The sequence below is a fragment of the Tenrec ecaudatus genome, chromosome 8, assembly GCF_050624435.1.
Source record: "Tenrec ecaudatus isolate mTenEca1 chromosome 8, mTenEca1.hap1, whole genome shotgun sequence".
Taxonomy (NCBI): domain Eukaryota; kingdom Metazoa; phylum Chordata; class Mammalia; order Afrosoricida; family Tenrecidae; genus Tenrec; species Tenrec ecaudatus.
This window is the reverse complement of record NC_134537.1, coordinates 71707877-71718718: the sequence shown is the minus strand read 5'-3', so window position 1 is coordinate 71718718 and position 10842 is coordinate 71707877. Positions and strand designations below refer to the sequence as shown.

General features: G+C 42.4%; 1 pseudogene; it reads left to right on the top strand.

The window, feature by feature from the left end:
* The first annotated feature begins 495 nt into the window (after positions 1-495).
* The window catches only part of LOC142455430 (heterogeneous nuclear ribonucleoproteins A2/B1-like), a 113927-nt pseudogene continuing 103580 nt past the window's right edge, over positions 496-10842 (top strand).

The window sequence follows — 10842 nt, the reverse complement described above, 5'->3', positions numbered from 1 at the left end:
TTTCACAGCTGTACGCTGTTCTTTTAAATCAGCCATTACAAAAACATGAGGTTTTAGCAAAACTGGTTTTATAAAAAAATTCACTATGACCAAGGAGAACTTTCCCAGATGATGCCACTGGTGCACTAACTCAGAGTGAGTTGCTCAATGTTTTCTACTGGGGAAAAAAATTGTATTAGGAAAGCTCCACTCCATCCAGTATGATTCTGGGTTTTGTTTGTTTGTTTGTTTGTCTGTTTGTTTTTTGAGTAACCCCTCATATATAGCAAAACAGAATATAACAGCACATCAGTCCACACAGCAGTACAGAGAGCTCACTTCAACTCATTTTTGTGGGACAATTAATATACTGAAGGTCTTTCCAATTCCCACAGCTACTAGCCCAAGGCTAAGGAAGCTGACAGTAGGAAGATGAAGTGGCGAGGTGTAGTAGAGGCCAGTAGTGCAGCTTAAATAAACAGGTCACAGTAGAGCCTCATGGTAGAGCCATGCAAAATGGCTGCCTATACAGTGGCTGGAGCGGTGGCAAGAATGTCCAAGTCAGCCCACAAGCAGCAGACTCAGCAAGGTGGGGTGGATCCACAAAGTGGAAAATCAGGCATAGTGATGACAAGGTCCACCAGACATGGCCCATTGGAGCAGAACACTGCCAGGCCCACAAGCAGCACAGCACACATGATGAGGCAGGACAGTTAGATCAGAAAACACACTGGTCTGACCACCAGGGAGAGAGAAAGAGTGGCCTCTCTACAGAGAGGCATTTATCTTGTGGCAGCTGAAAAGAGGTCGTCAAAGGTGACCTGATTGACAAGCTAAACTCCACCCATATCTTCTTACAGGTGCCATGTTGGCACAAAAACCCTAACTATCACAGATCTTAATATCACCTTTATCTATTACTTTGTCACACTGTACTGGTTTGGGTATTTCTGAAATTCTGGAAGCTATGCCACTGGTATTTTTAACACTCACAAGAACATACATGCCAGACAGGTTTCAGCATATCTTCCAGACTAAGATACACTAGGAAGAAAGACATGGTAGCCTACGTGCTGAGCACAAACACAACTCAAGCATAGCAATGGTCTGAAGATGAGCCCCTCGTGTTGCAAATCATTCATAGTATGTTGGAGAAAGAGCTGTTTTCTCAAAGGAAAGTCAACTCTAATTGTGATAGTTAGGTTTGTTGTGTCAACATGGCCAAAGAACACATGTGAGATTGGTTGAAGGGCAGAGAGATAAATAGCTCAGGGAGACTTGCCTCTCGCTTTCTCTCTCTTGTTCTTTGATCATCAGACAAGTGTGCGACTGCCTTGCTTGTTCTGTGCCTCCATTTGCAAGCCATACTACCTGTGGGACACCTAACCTGTGGACTGTGCCACTGTCACTTGAGGTTCCTTCAAAACCTGCTTCGCCATGCTACATCTCTTGAGCTGGGGACTGTCAGACCCTGTCACCTGGCTGACTGTTGGTGACCTGCTTGCTGCTTGCTGCCTGTGGCCGGAAAGCCAGAATTGCTCCACAGAGGACTACCCAGCGGCCCTCAAGACTTGAAGGACTGCTGGTGTACTAGCTGTCTCATGGGAGTGAGTTGCACTGAGACATTTGGACTACTTTATAGATTAGTTAACTTTTTATGTTATCTTTCTATTTATCTATATAATATATACAAAATTATTAGTGTCCTGGTTTTGTTTCTCTAGAGAACCCTATCTAACACATTAATGTTGTAGAAAAGTAAGATTTTTAGAATCCTTATTCACTGATGTGACACGCATCAAAATAAGAAGAAAAAGTTGAAATTTTCCATTCATAAACATAAATTGTACAAAGTATGAGTCTAGGAAAATTGGAAGTTGTAAAAATGAAGTAAAACATGCAAAGACAAATATCCTGGGCATTAGTGAATTTAAATGGTGTGGTATAAGTCACTGTGCTTTACTATACTCATTAGAATTTAACAATATTAAGGGTTTCTCTGGGAAAAATATTTAACACAAGATGTACCAAAAGGAGATACAAAGAATACACAGAGTAAGTGTACCAAAAAGATCTGATCAATATCCAACCACTTCAAGAGGTAGCAGGTAATGGTATTAAAGCAAGAAATCTTAGCTGTACTGAACGTATTGGTGGTGGGGGGAGTATCCATGAATTGAAACATTTAAACAAACAAATATAACACTGGAGGTGCTCACTCATCTACTTCAAGAAATTTGGAAGAAAGCTTCCTGAACCACTAACCAGAACAAATTCACATTGGTCTCATTCCAAAGAAAAGTGATGCGTACGAATCTAGAAAGCATTAAAGAATACCACTAATATTACACACAAGTAAAATTTTGCTTTAGTTCAAAAATGGCAGCAGCACATCAACATGCAACTATTAGAAATTAAAAGCAGATTCAGAAGGGAATTTGGGTGTAAGGGTAGCATTGCTGTTATCAGATGGAGCTTGGCTGAGAGTAGAAAATACCAGAAAGTGTTTTTTTTTTTTTAACCTATGTTCTATAGACTATGAAAAGGCATTCAGCTGTGTGAATCATAACAGATCATGGATAGCATTGTGAAGAATGGGAATTCCATAACACTTGATAGTGCTCATGAAACATTTGTATATACATCAAAAGGCAGTCATTTTAGCAGAACATGGAGACACAGGAAAAGTGTGTGTCAGGACTGTATACTGACCAAATAATCTGAGAAACTGGTATCCGTGAAGATGACTGTGACATCAGAAGTATTAGAAGACTCATTAATAACTTACAATATGTAGTAGACATAACTTTGCTTGTTGAAAGCAAAGACGACTACTGGATGCACTGATTTTGAAGAGTAAATTACACCTCGTTCTAAAAGAGAAAAAACTTTAAAAGAGAAAAATTTCATTTTACTTTAATCCATGATCAATGTCCATTAAAGCACAAGTCAAGAACTCAAACAACATATTTCATTGGAAACTGTGCTCAAAAAAGAGCAAGAGCCAAAGAGCACAATCAAGGTGTTATCATCATCTCCCATGCATGAGAAAGCTGGACAATGAATAAAGAAGACCAGAAAACGTTGATGCCTTTAAATTATGATCTTTTTATGTGATGGATTGGCACAGCGGCTGAAAAAAGGAGTTCCAACACAGGGTAAATATGAGAAGGCACACGATCAGGCAGAGTTTCCCGCTATTGGAGATCGGGTGTCTGAGTAAGAACCAGCGTGACAGCGTTGCAGCAGACATAACAACGTGCTGAATTCTTCCTTTCAGTTTTAAATTAGGTTGGTTAGCTGCTTAAAGAAATTAACTGGAGTCTAAATATCAAAGGACTCAAGCAGGTCAAGAAAAGATTCATTCCTTTTAACTGAGTATTTATGAGAACATAGAGTGTCTCTTTAACAAAAATAATCTCTTCACCTTATTTCCAAATTACAGAAATACAAAAGTTCAGAAATGACAAAAATGCCATTATTAAGACAGTTGAACAGGCAAAATGATAAATTAGTGGCAGACTTTTTATTTCTCTGCTATACTAAAATTGTCATCTTTGATTGTTAACATATTCAAGGTTACATGAGCACATCTTTAATGTTAATATTCAATAAGTGTGTGCTTGTCTGTCATATGTTCTTATTCACCTCTACTTACCCACATCATTATTTGTCCTTGGAGTCGTTTTTCTGTTTTCCTGAATGTTACATATAAAATGAAAGATGATTGTATCCACTTTACAATGTATTTGTAGCACATGGTATCACATTTACATTGTGGGTGCAATCTATACCACAGATACTAATTGAAATTTTTAAAGGTGCTCTCAGTCAGTAAAGGAGCCCTGGTGGGTTAGTGTTACACATTAGGTCTCAATCTGCATGGTGAGCAGATGGAAACCACCAGCCACTCCGCTGGGAAAAAGACAGGGCTTTCTACTACCACGAACAGAGACAGTCTCAGAAATGCAAGGCCCGGATCTACCTTGCCTGGAGGGTCGCTGTGAGTCCACTTTGACTCAATGGCAGGGAGTTTAATTCTAGTCATAGGCTTGTAGGAATGTCCTATAATATGAAATCTGTGAGAATTAGCCTTAGCATGAGAGTAGTAAGTAGTATATGTTTTTCCAAGTCTTGTTTTTATTATAAAAAGTATGCACTCTTTCTTCTCTCACCAATAATTTTTAATTAGTAAATTAACAATCCGTGATTTGTGTCAAAATCTTTACTGTGCTAGTTTATATAGTTCCCTAAGGCAGCACTAATATATTCCTGTATTAACGATGGTAAAATTGAAGCAAAGGAGATTAAGTATTTTATTCAAGAAAAACAACTGGCAAGGAGAAACGCCAAGATTTAAAACGTTATATCAGATTTCATATTTGTACCTATTAAATTTGACTAAACCTTAAAGTTTCTAGCTCGGAAACAAAAATAAACAATTCTATCAGTTAGAGAAAAACCTAACTATACTGATTTGAATACCAGATAATATGCATATTAAAAGTTAGTGATGAGAATCCTGAGTCTCATGTCTACATGTACCACTTTACTTTTATTAAAAGTTCTAGACTTTTGAAAGTAAAGTAATTCATATTTTGCATTACAAAATCTTGCCAGAGGCATTTCTTCAATGGCGGAGACACAGCCTACGTGCACTGGGCTCTGCTGGAAGAGCAAACCAGCTGTTACTTGGGCCGCTAGGGGAGCTACCTGAAGGCAAACAACTCGAGGATGAGGTAGAGTGTAAAACACAGAAAACTGCTCAATTATACAAACTTTCATGCAGCAAACCCAGGATATAGTTGGCATTAATGGTTGAATTAACTAAAGAACTGCTTTGAAGTTCACTGTTCAGTCTGTAACAAGAAGAGACACTCTTAGGGGTTCTGCTATTTCCCCAGGCCTTCTACTAGTTTGGTCTGTACCTGGGGCGGGTCTGCTTAATCAGTCCTAATCTGCGAGATTAATGTATTAAATATTTATCATATACCACCTGATATAAAGTTTATTGTGCCAACCTGGCCGATAAACCTATGTGTGGTTAATTGAAGGACGGAGGGATAAATCATTTGGTGAGCCTCGCCTTTCGATTCTTGGGACTCTTGCTCTCTGATGGTCAGACCAAGGTGAAGTTGCCTTAGCCAGTTCCCTGCTTCACCTGGAAAAGCTCACTTTCTGCAAGACATCCCTGAGGAGAAGCCACATGGACCTACCCCAATGTAGCCCTGGGTCCTGGAGCACCCATGTGGAGACCCCTGCCAACACTGAGATGCTTACACATTCACTAACTCGGTTTTCCTCCTGCAGTCGACATCATTGTGTGTGTTTTGTGAGATGGAGGAGGACTTTGTGGATTGGTGTCAGTTATATGGATTAATGGTGGATTTATGGGCTTGGGCAGCACTGGAATGTGATGTTTTCTTGATGCTCACTTACCCTTTATATAAAACTCTCTCTTTTTCATGAGTTTCTGTGGATTTTTTTCTCTACAGTACCCAGAACAATACACCACCAGCTGCTCTTCAATAGGAAAACAGGACTTTCAAATCCCATAAAGAATTACAGTCTCGGCCTGGAGGCTCGGGCCGCCGGCTGTGGCTGGTGCGTGAGCGCGAGCCCGGGGACCACGTGCACACGGATGGCTGGAGGTGGGCTGTTGGGGGTGCATGTTGGGCGCGGGCTGACCGGACTCCCACGCGTCATGTTTGCAGGGGTCTGTGCCTGTCGCCGAGGAACCCCCGAGCGGGCCTCGTAGAAAAGTCTCGACAGCTGCGGGGGCTCGCTAGCAAATAACCCAAAAATCTGTACTACAAAGAAGAATGTGGCATCAGGATTGGAGGGAGGCTCATTCACAACCTGTGAAATGCAGATGACACAACTGTTTGCTCAAAGTGAAGAGGACCTGAAGCACTTACCGATAAATAAAATCAGTATCGATTATACTTTGAGATAGTTGCATAATTTCCTGTCAACTTGATATATGGAATGTAGGGGTGGAGTCTAGCCTGTCAGGTCACAGCCTGATGGTACCTCCTTGTGGATGTGGTCTTCTCATAAGGAGGGTTCTGGTAACCTCCCCCCTCCCTCTCTCTGCTTTTTCCTTCCTTGCTAGTGAACCATGCTAAGATCTGAACAAGCCCTGGAGATGCTTCTACTTCCATTGTATCCACAAGACTTTTCATTCACCAGCCTGTACTCTTCCTATATTCCGCATCACTTGTGGCTGTGTGAGTCTGAAGAGGGATTTATGGACTGGTATCAGATTTATGGACTAGTACCAGACTTGTGGACTTAATCTGGACTGGGCTGGAATGTTTTCTCAATATACTCCTTGATATAAAGGAATTACATCCTTTATATCAATTTAATTATATAAAGTATATTATATAAAGTAATTATAACAAATTACTCTTTGATATAAAGCTCTTTCTTACACATATATGAGTGTCCCTGGATTTGTTTCTCTAATCAAATTGGTTTAATACTTCAGTGTAAAGAATACAAAAAAATCTTTACAACTGGACTAATAAACATCATGTTAAACAGAGAAAAAGTTGAAGTTGTCAATGATTGCATTTTGATTGGATCCACAATCAACAGTCATGGAAACAACATTCAAGAAATCAATTAGCCCACATGGAAGAACACACCAGCCTGTGTGATCACGTGGTTCTGAAGGGATCAGTTATCAGGCATCAAAAAACAAAAAAATCATATCATTGGGTGCACACCCCCATGATACGAACGCCGAGGACAAATAGGTGCATAAGCAAATACGGCGAAGAAAGCTGATGGTGCCCAGCTATCAAAAGAGATAGTGTCTGGGGTCTTAAAGGCTTGAAAGTGAACAAGCGGCCATCTAGCTCAGAAGCAACAAATCCCACATGGAAAAGCACACCATCCTGTGCGATCATGAGGTGTCGAAGGGATCAGGTATAAGGCATCATCAGAAAAAAAAAATCTTACCATAGAGAATGAAGGGGGAAGTGAAGAGTGGAGACCCAAAGCCCATTTGTCGGCCACTGGAGATCCCCTCACAGAGGGGTCTAGGGGAGGAGATGAGTCAGTCAGAGGGCAATGTAGCACCGATAAAGAATACAGCTCTCCTCCAGTTTCTAAATGCTTCCTCCCCCCCAACTACCATGATCCGAATTCTACCTGGCAACTCTGGATAAACCAGAGGATGTACACTGGTGCAGATAGGAGCTGGAGGCACAGGGAATCCAGGGCAGATGATCCCTTCAGGACCAGGAGTGTGAGGGGCAATACAGGGATACCAAGGATCTACATAAGACCTCCTCCCTGGGGGATTGACAACAGAAAAGGGGGTGAAGGGAGAGGCCGGACAGGGAAAGGCATGACAAAATAATTAAATTATCAAGGGCTCATGAGGGAGCGGGGAAGGAGGGGCTAAAAGAGGACTTGATGCAAAGTGTTTAAGTGGAGAGCAAATGCTTTGAAAAATGATGAGGGCAAAGAATGTACAGATGTGCTTTATACAATTGATGTATGTATGGATTGTGATAAGAGTTGTATGAATCCCTAATAAAATGTTAAAAAATAAAGAAATCAAGTGGCATATAAAAAAAAAAAGAATTACAGTCTCGAGGAGGGGAAAAAATGGCCACTAGATAGGACTCATCCATTCGGAGCTTCTGCTGACAGACTAGAAAATTGGGAGGTAAGGTGAAGGAAACGGGGAGGTGGAGTCCTGAAATTAGAACTAGGGTACCAGGGTCTCTCCTAAACCCATTTTTCTGTGGGATATCCACTCACAAAGCAAACCAAGAAAGCTCTAAAGCGCTTTAGCTTTGGTGAGCCCTTGGGCACCGACTGTGCCCTTGCCAGGAGCAGCCATTTCTGCAGGTGGACGCCAGAGAAGGGACAGAATCCCAGAGATGGGGAACCCCAAGCAGAAGCTCTCCGTGTGATTGGCTGCCTTGAACTCACAGCCTGGGTAGTGGTGGTGGCGGGTAGCCATAATTTAGAGTAGATGAAAAAGTAGATTATTACCTCAGGTAGATGGTGGTGTGGGAGAAAATAGGTGGAAGGTTGAGAGTTCAGGGAGCAAATTTAGTTCCAATTGGCCGAGAAGGAAACAATCCCCCCTGATAAGCTGTAACTCCCCCTCTGGGGGTCAGCCTGACAGCCCCCAAATTGGAGCACATCACAAGCATAATAATAAAAAAAATGTGAAGTATATATTATTGGTTTAAAACTCAAACCCAAATATGTTTGCTCAGCTCCAACAGGCACATAGGCAGGAGGGCCTTAACAAAAATCAGCATAAGAAGAAACCTAGCTAAGGAATGCCAGAACTCAGCTACAGGCCTGGCAGATTTTTGCATAACAAAGACCTGCTGAAGCAAGTGTCAGCTTTAAACAGCACAGAGCTTCAGCCCAGTGACTGTGAGAGACAATTTCACTTGATTTTATTCTAGCTGGCCAGGGGATAAAAAGAAAAAAAATCCTCTGATCTAGTAAGCACCAGCAGACTAGATAGAAAAATAATCCCATCTTCCCTCTCAGTGATTCTATACATAGCTGGGGAGACCCTGCCTGTAGTGGGGCCCTAGGTGGGACTGTGGGAACACCCCAGTGCCCCCCACCTCACCCCTGCTGCAGTGCTAAATACAGCACAAGGGAGGTACACCAGCGAACTCCAGCACCCAAGTGATGCCTGGCAATGGGTGTGATCTTGCTTTTGAAGTAATCCCACACGGCATCTGTGGAACCCTACATCAAAAGGGTACACCACCCTGCTACCTTGAGGAAGAGTTGGCATTCCTCCAGCCTCACAGACAGGTGATCATGTCTCAGTTATCTCCTTAACTACTACTCTATTTTTTCTCTCACTTTATTCACTAGCCCTTCTATCTTTCCCACTGCACTCAGTCTCAATGAGCTCAAGTTTGTGTTGGTGTATTTTCCTTTCTTTCTTCTTTTTCCCTCTTTTTTCTCTTTTTTCCCCTCTTTCTCCTCTTCTCTCCCACTCTCTCCTATCATATGCCACTACTGGCTTCCAGGTCACTATCCTCCACGTAGGGCAAATCAACCCAAACAGCAGGATGAACTCCAGCCTGCTCTCTGTGGGAGTGCTGTACACCACACAAGGTAGCTGGGACACACATGTACACAGCGCTGAGCTGCTAGGAAACCTCCATCAGACCTCTAAGGTGATTTCATCAACTAGGTCAATTCTGGCCAGCACCACTGGGTCCCTGCATTAAAAGGGCACACCAACCTGCCATTGTGGGCAGGATCTAAACACCCGTGGCCCCACATTCAATCAGGGATCAGCTATCTCTTTATTCTTTATTTGCTCCTTCTCTATCTCCTCCCTCTTTGCCAACATAGCCAATGTTGCTGAACTCAGTTTGATTCTTTCACCTTTTTCCTCTTTATTTGATTTTTCTTTCTTTCCTCATTCTGTCTTTTTTCTCTTCGCTTCTCTCTCTGCTTGTATGATTATCTCTTCTCCCTCTCATTCTTTCACATGCCACTGATGGCTCCAAGACCTCTACACTCGGCCTGGGTCAACATTCTACTGTCAGTGGGCAGCCTGAACCCTAAGACACTGCTGCACACAGGACAAGTCAGTGCTATACACAGCACAGCATGGGGTCAGCTATTTCTTTAACTATTTTAACATTTCTCTCTCCTTCTCCTTCCTTTTCTCTTCTCTTTTTTTCTTTCATTGCATTCTTCTTTCATGTTTTCTTCTTTTCTCCTCTTCATCTAGTTCTTTCTATTTCCTACAACAGCCTCAGCTGATTTAGTTCTCCCTTGCTGTTTTCTTTTCTTTCTTTCTTTTATTTTTACTGTTTTCACCTTTGTTTACTCTGTGCATTTTAGTTGTGCTTGGTGAGTGGGTGTCAGCTTGCTTTGCATTATTGCCCCAGTCTGTGTCTTCCTCTTTCTCTCTTTTTCTACTCCTTTCACTGTCTTTCCTGTCACAAGACACTAGCAGCTTCCAGGCCACCCCCCTCTGCCTAGGGAAACTTTGAAGGCCCAACTTGGGGAGCTCCCACCTGCATTTATTGGCTTAGTAAGCAGCTGGGGAATGCACTCCGATCCTCTTAAACACACCAAGCAGGAGGGAGTTCTACCCTACAAAAAGTGGGGGCATCCCCAGCCTAAATTCTGAAGCCCTACAAATGACTGTGGGAAACGCCTGACCACCACTTGTGGGGCTCAACTCTACTGTGGGAACATACATCCAACCTCCAACACAATCTCTCTGTCTACAGTAATTCCCCTACAAATTTCAGAACTTTACACCAAGGAGGGTATACCCGCCCGCCCTCCTCAGCACTACAGTTGCAGAGGAAAAGACCACAGGCCAGATGAGATGCTCCAAGAACTGTGAAGCCTACTTAGAGATATACCAGGGAAGTGACACACTCATGGGCCCACAAGAACTCGACCGGTGTCACATGAGAGAAATATCCCATACACATTCCAAGGAGCAGAATTCTGGATGAGTGCAACCACAGGAAGATACAGCAATAGCCTGATCCCTCAGAACAGCTACCGACAGGTAGTTCATAGAAGTGGTCATACAAATCCCACAAGAGAGCCCAGGGCTCTTCAACTCAGTGAGATGGCTCCAGGATCCTCTAAAACAACATGTAAACAGCAACCAGTTATAACAGCTTCAATGAAAAAGCAGGAGAAACAGAAGACAATGCCGGAAGAAGTCATGAACCTAATGATGGGCATAGAAGAAGTAGATATTGGCCTTCCACAAAAATAAATTTTCAAAATGCTGCTTGAATTCATAAGGGATATGAGGGAAGCCATGCAGGAAAAAAAGAGGAAGTGATAGAAGAGATAAAGGCAACACACCAAAGGGATATA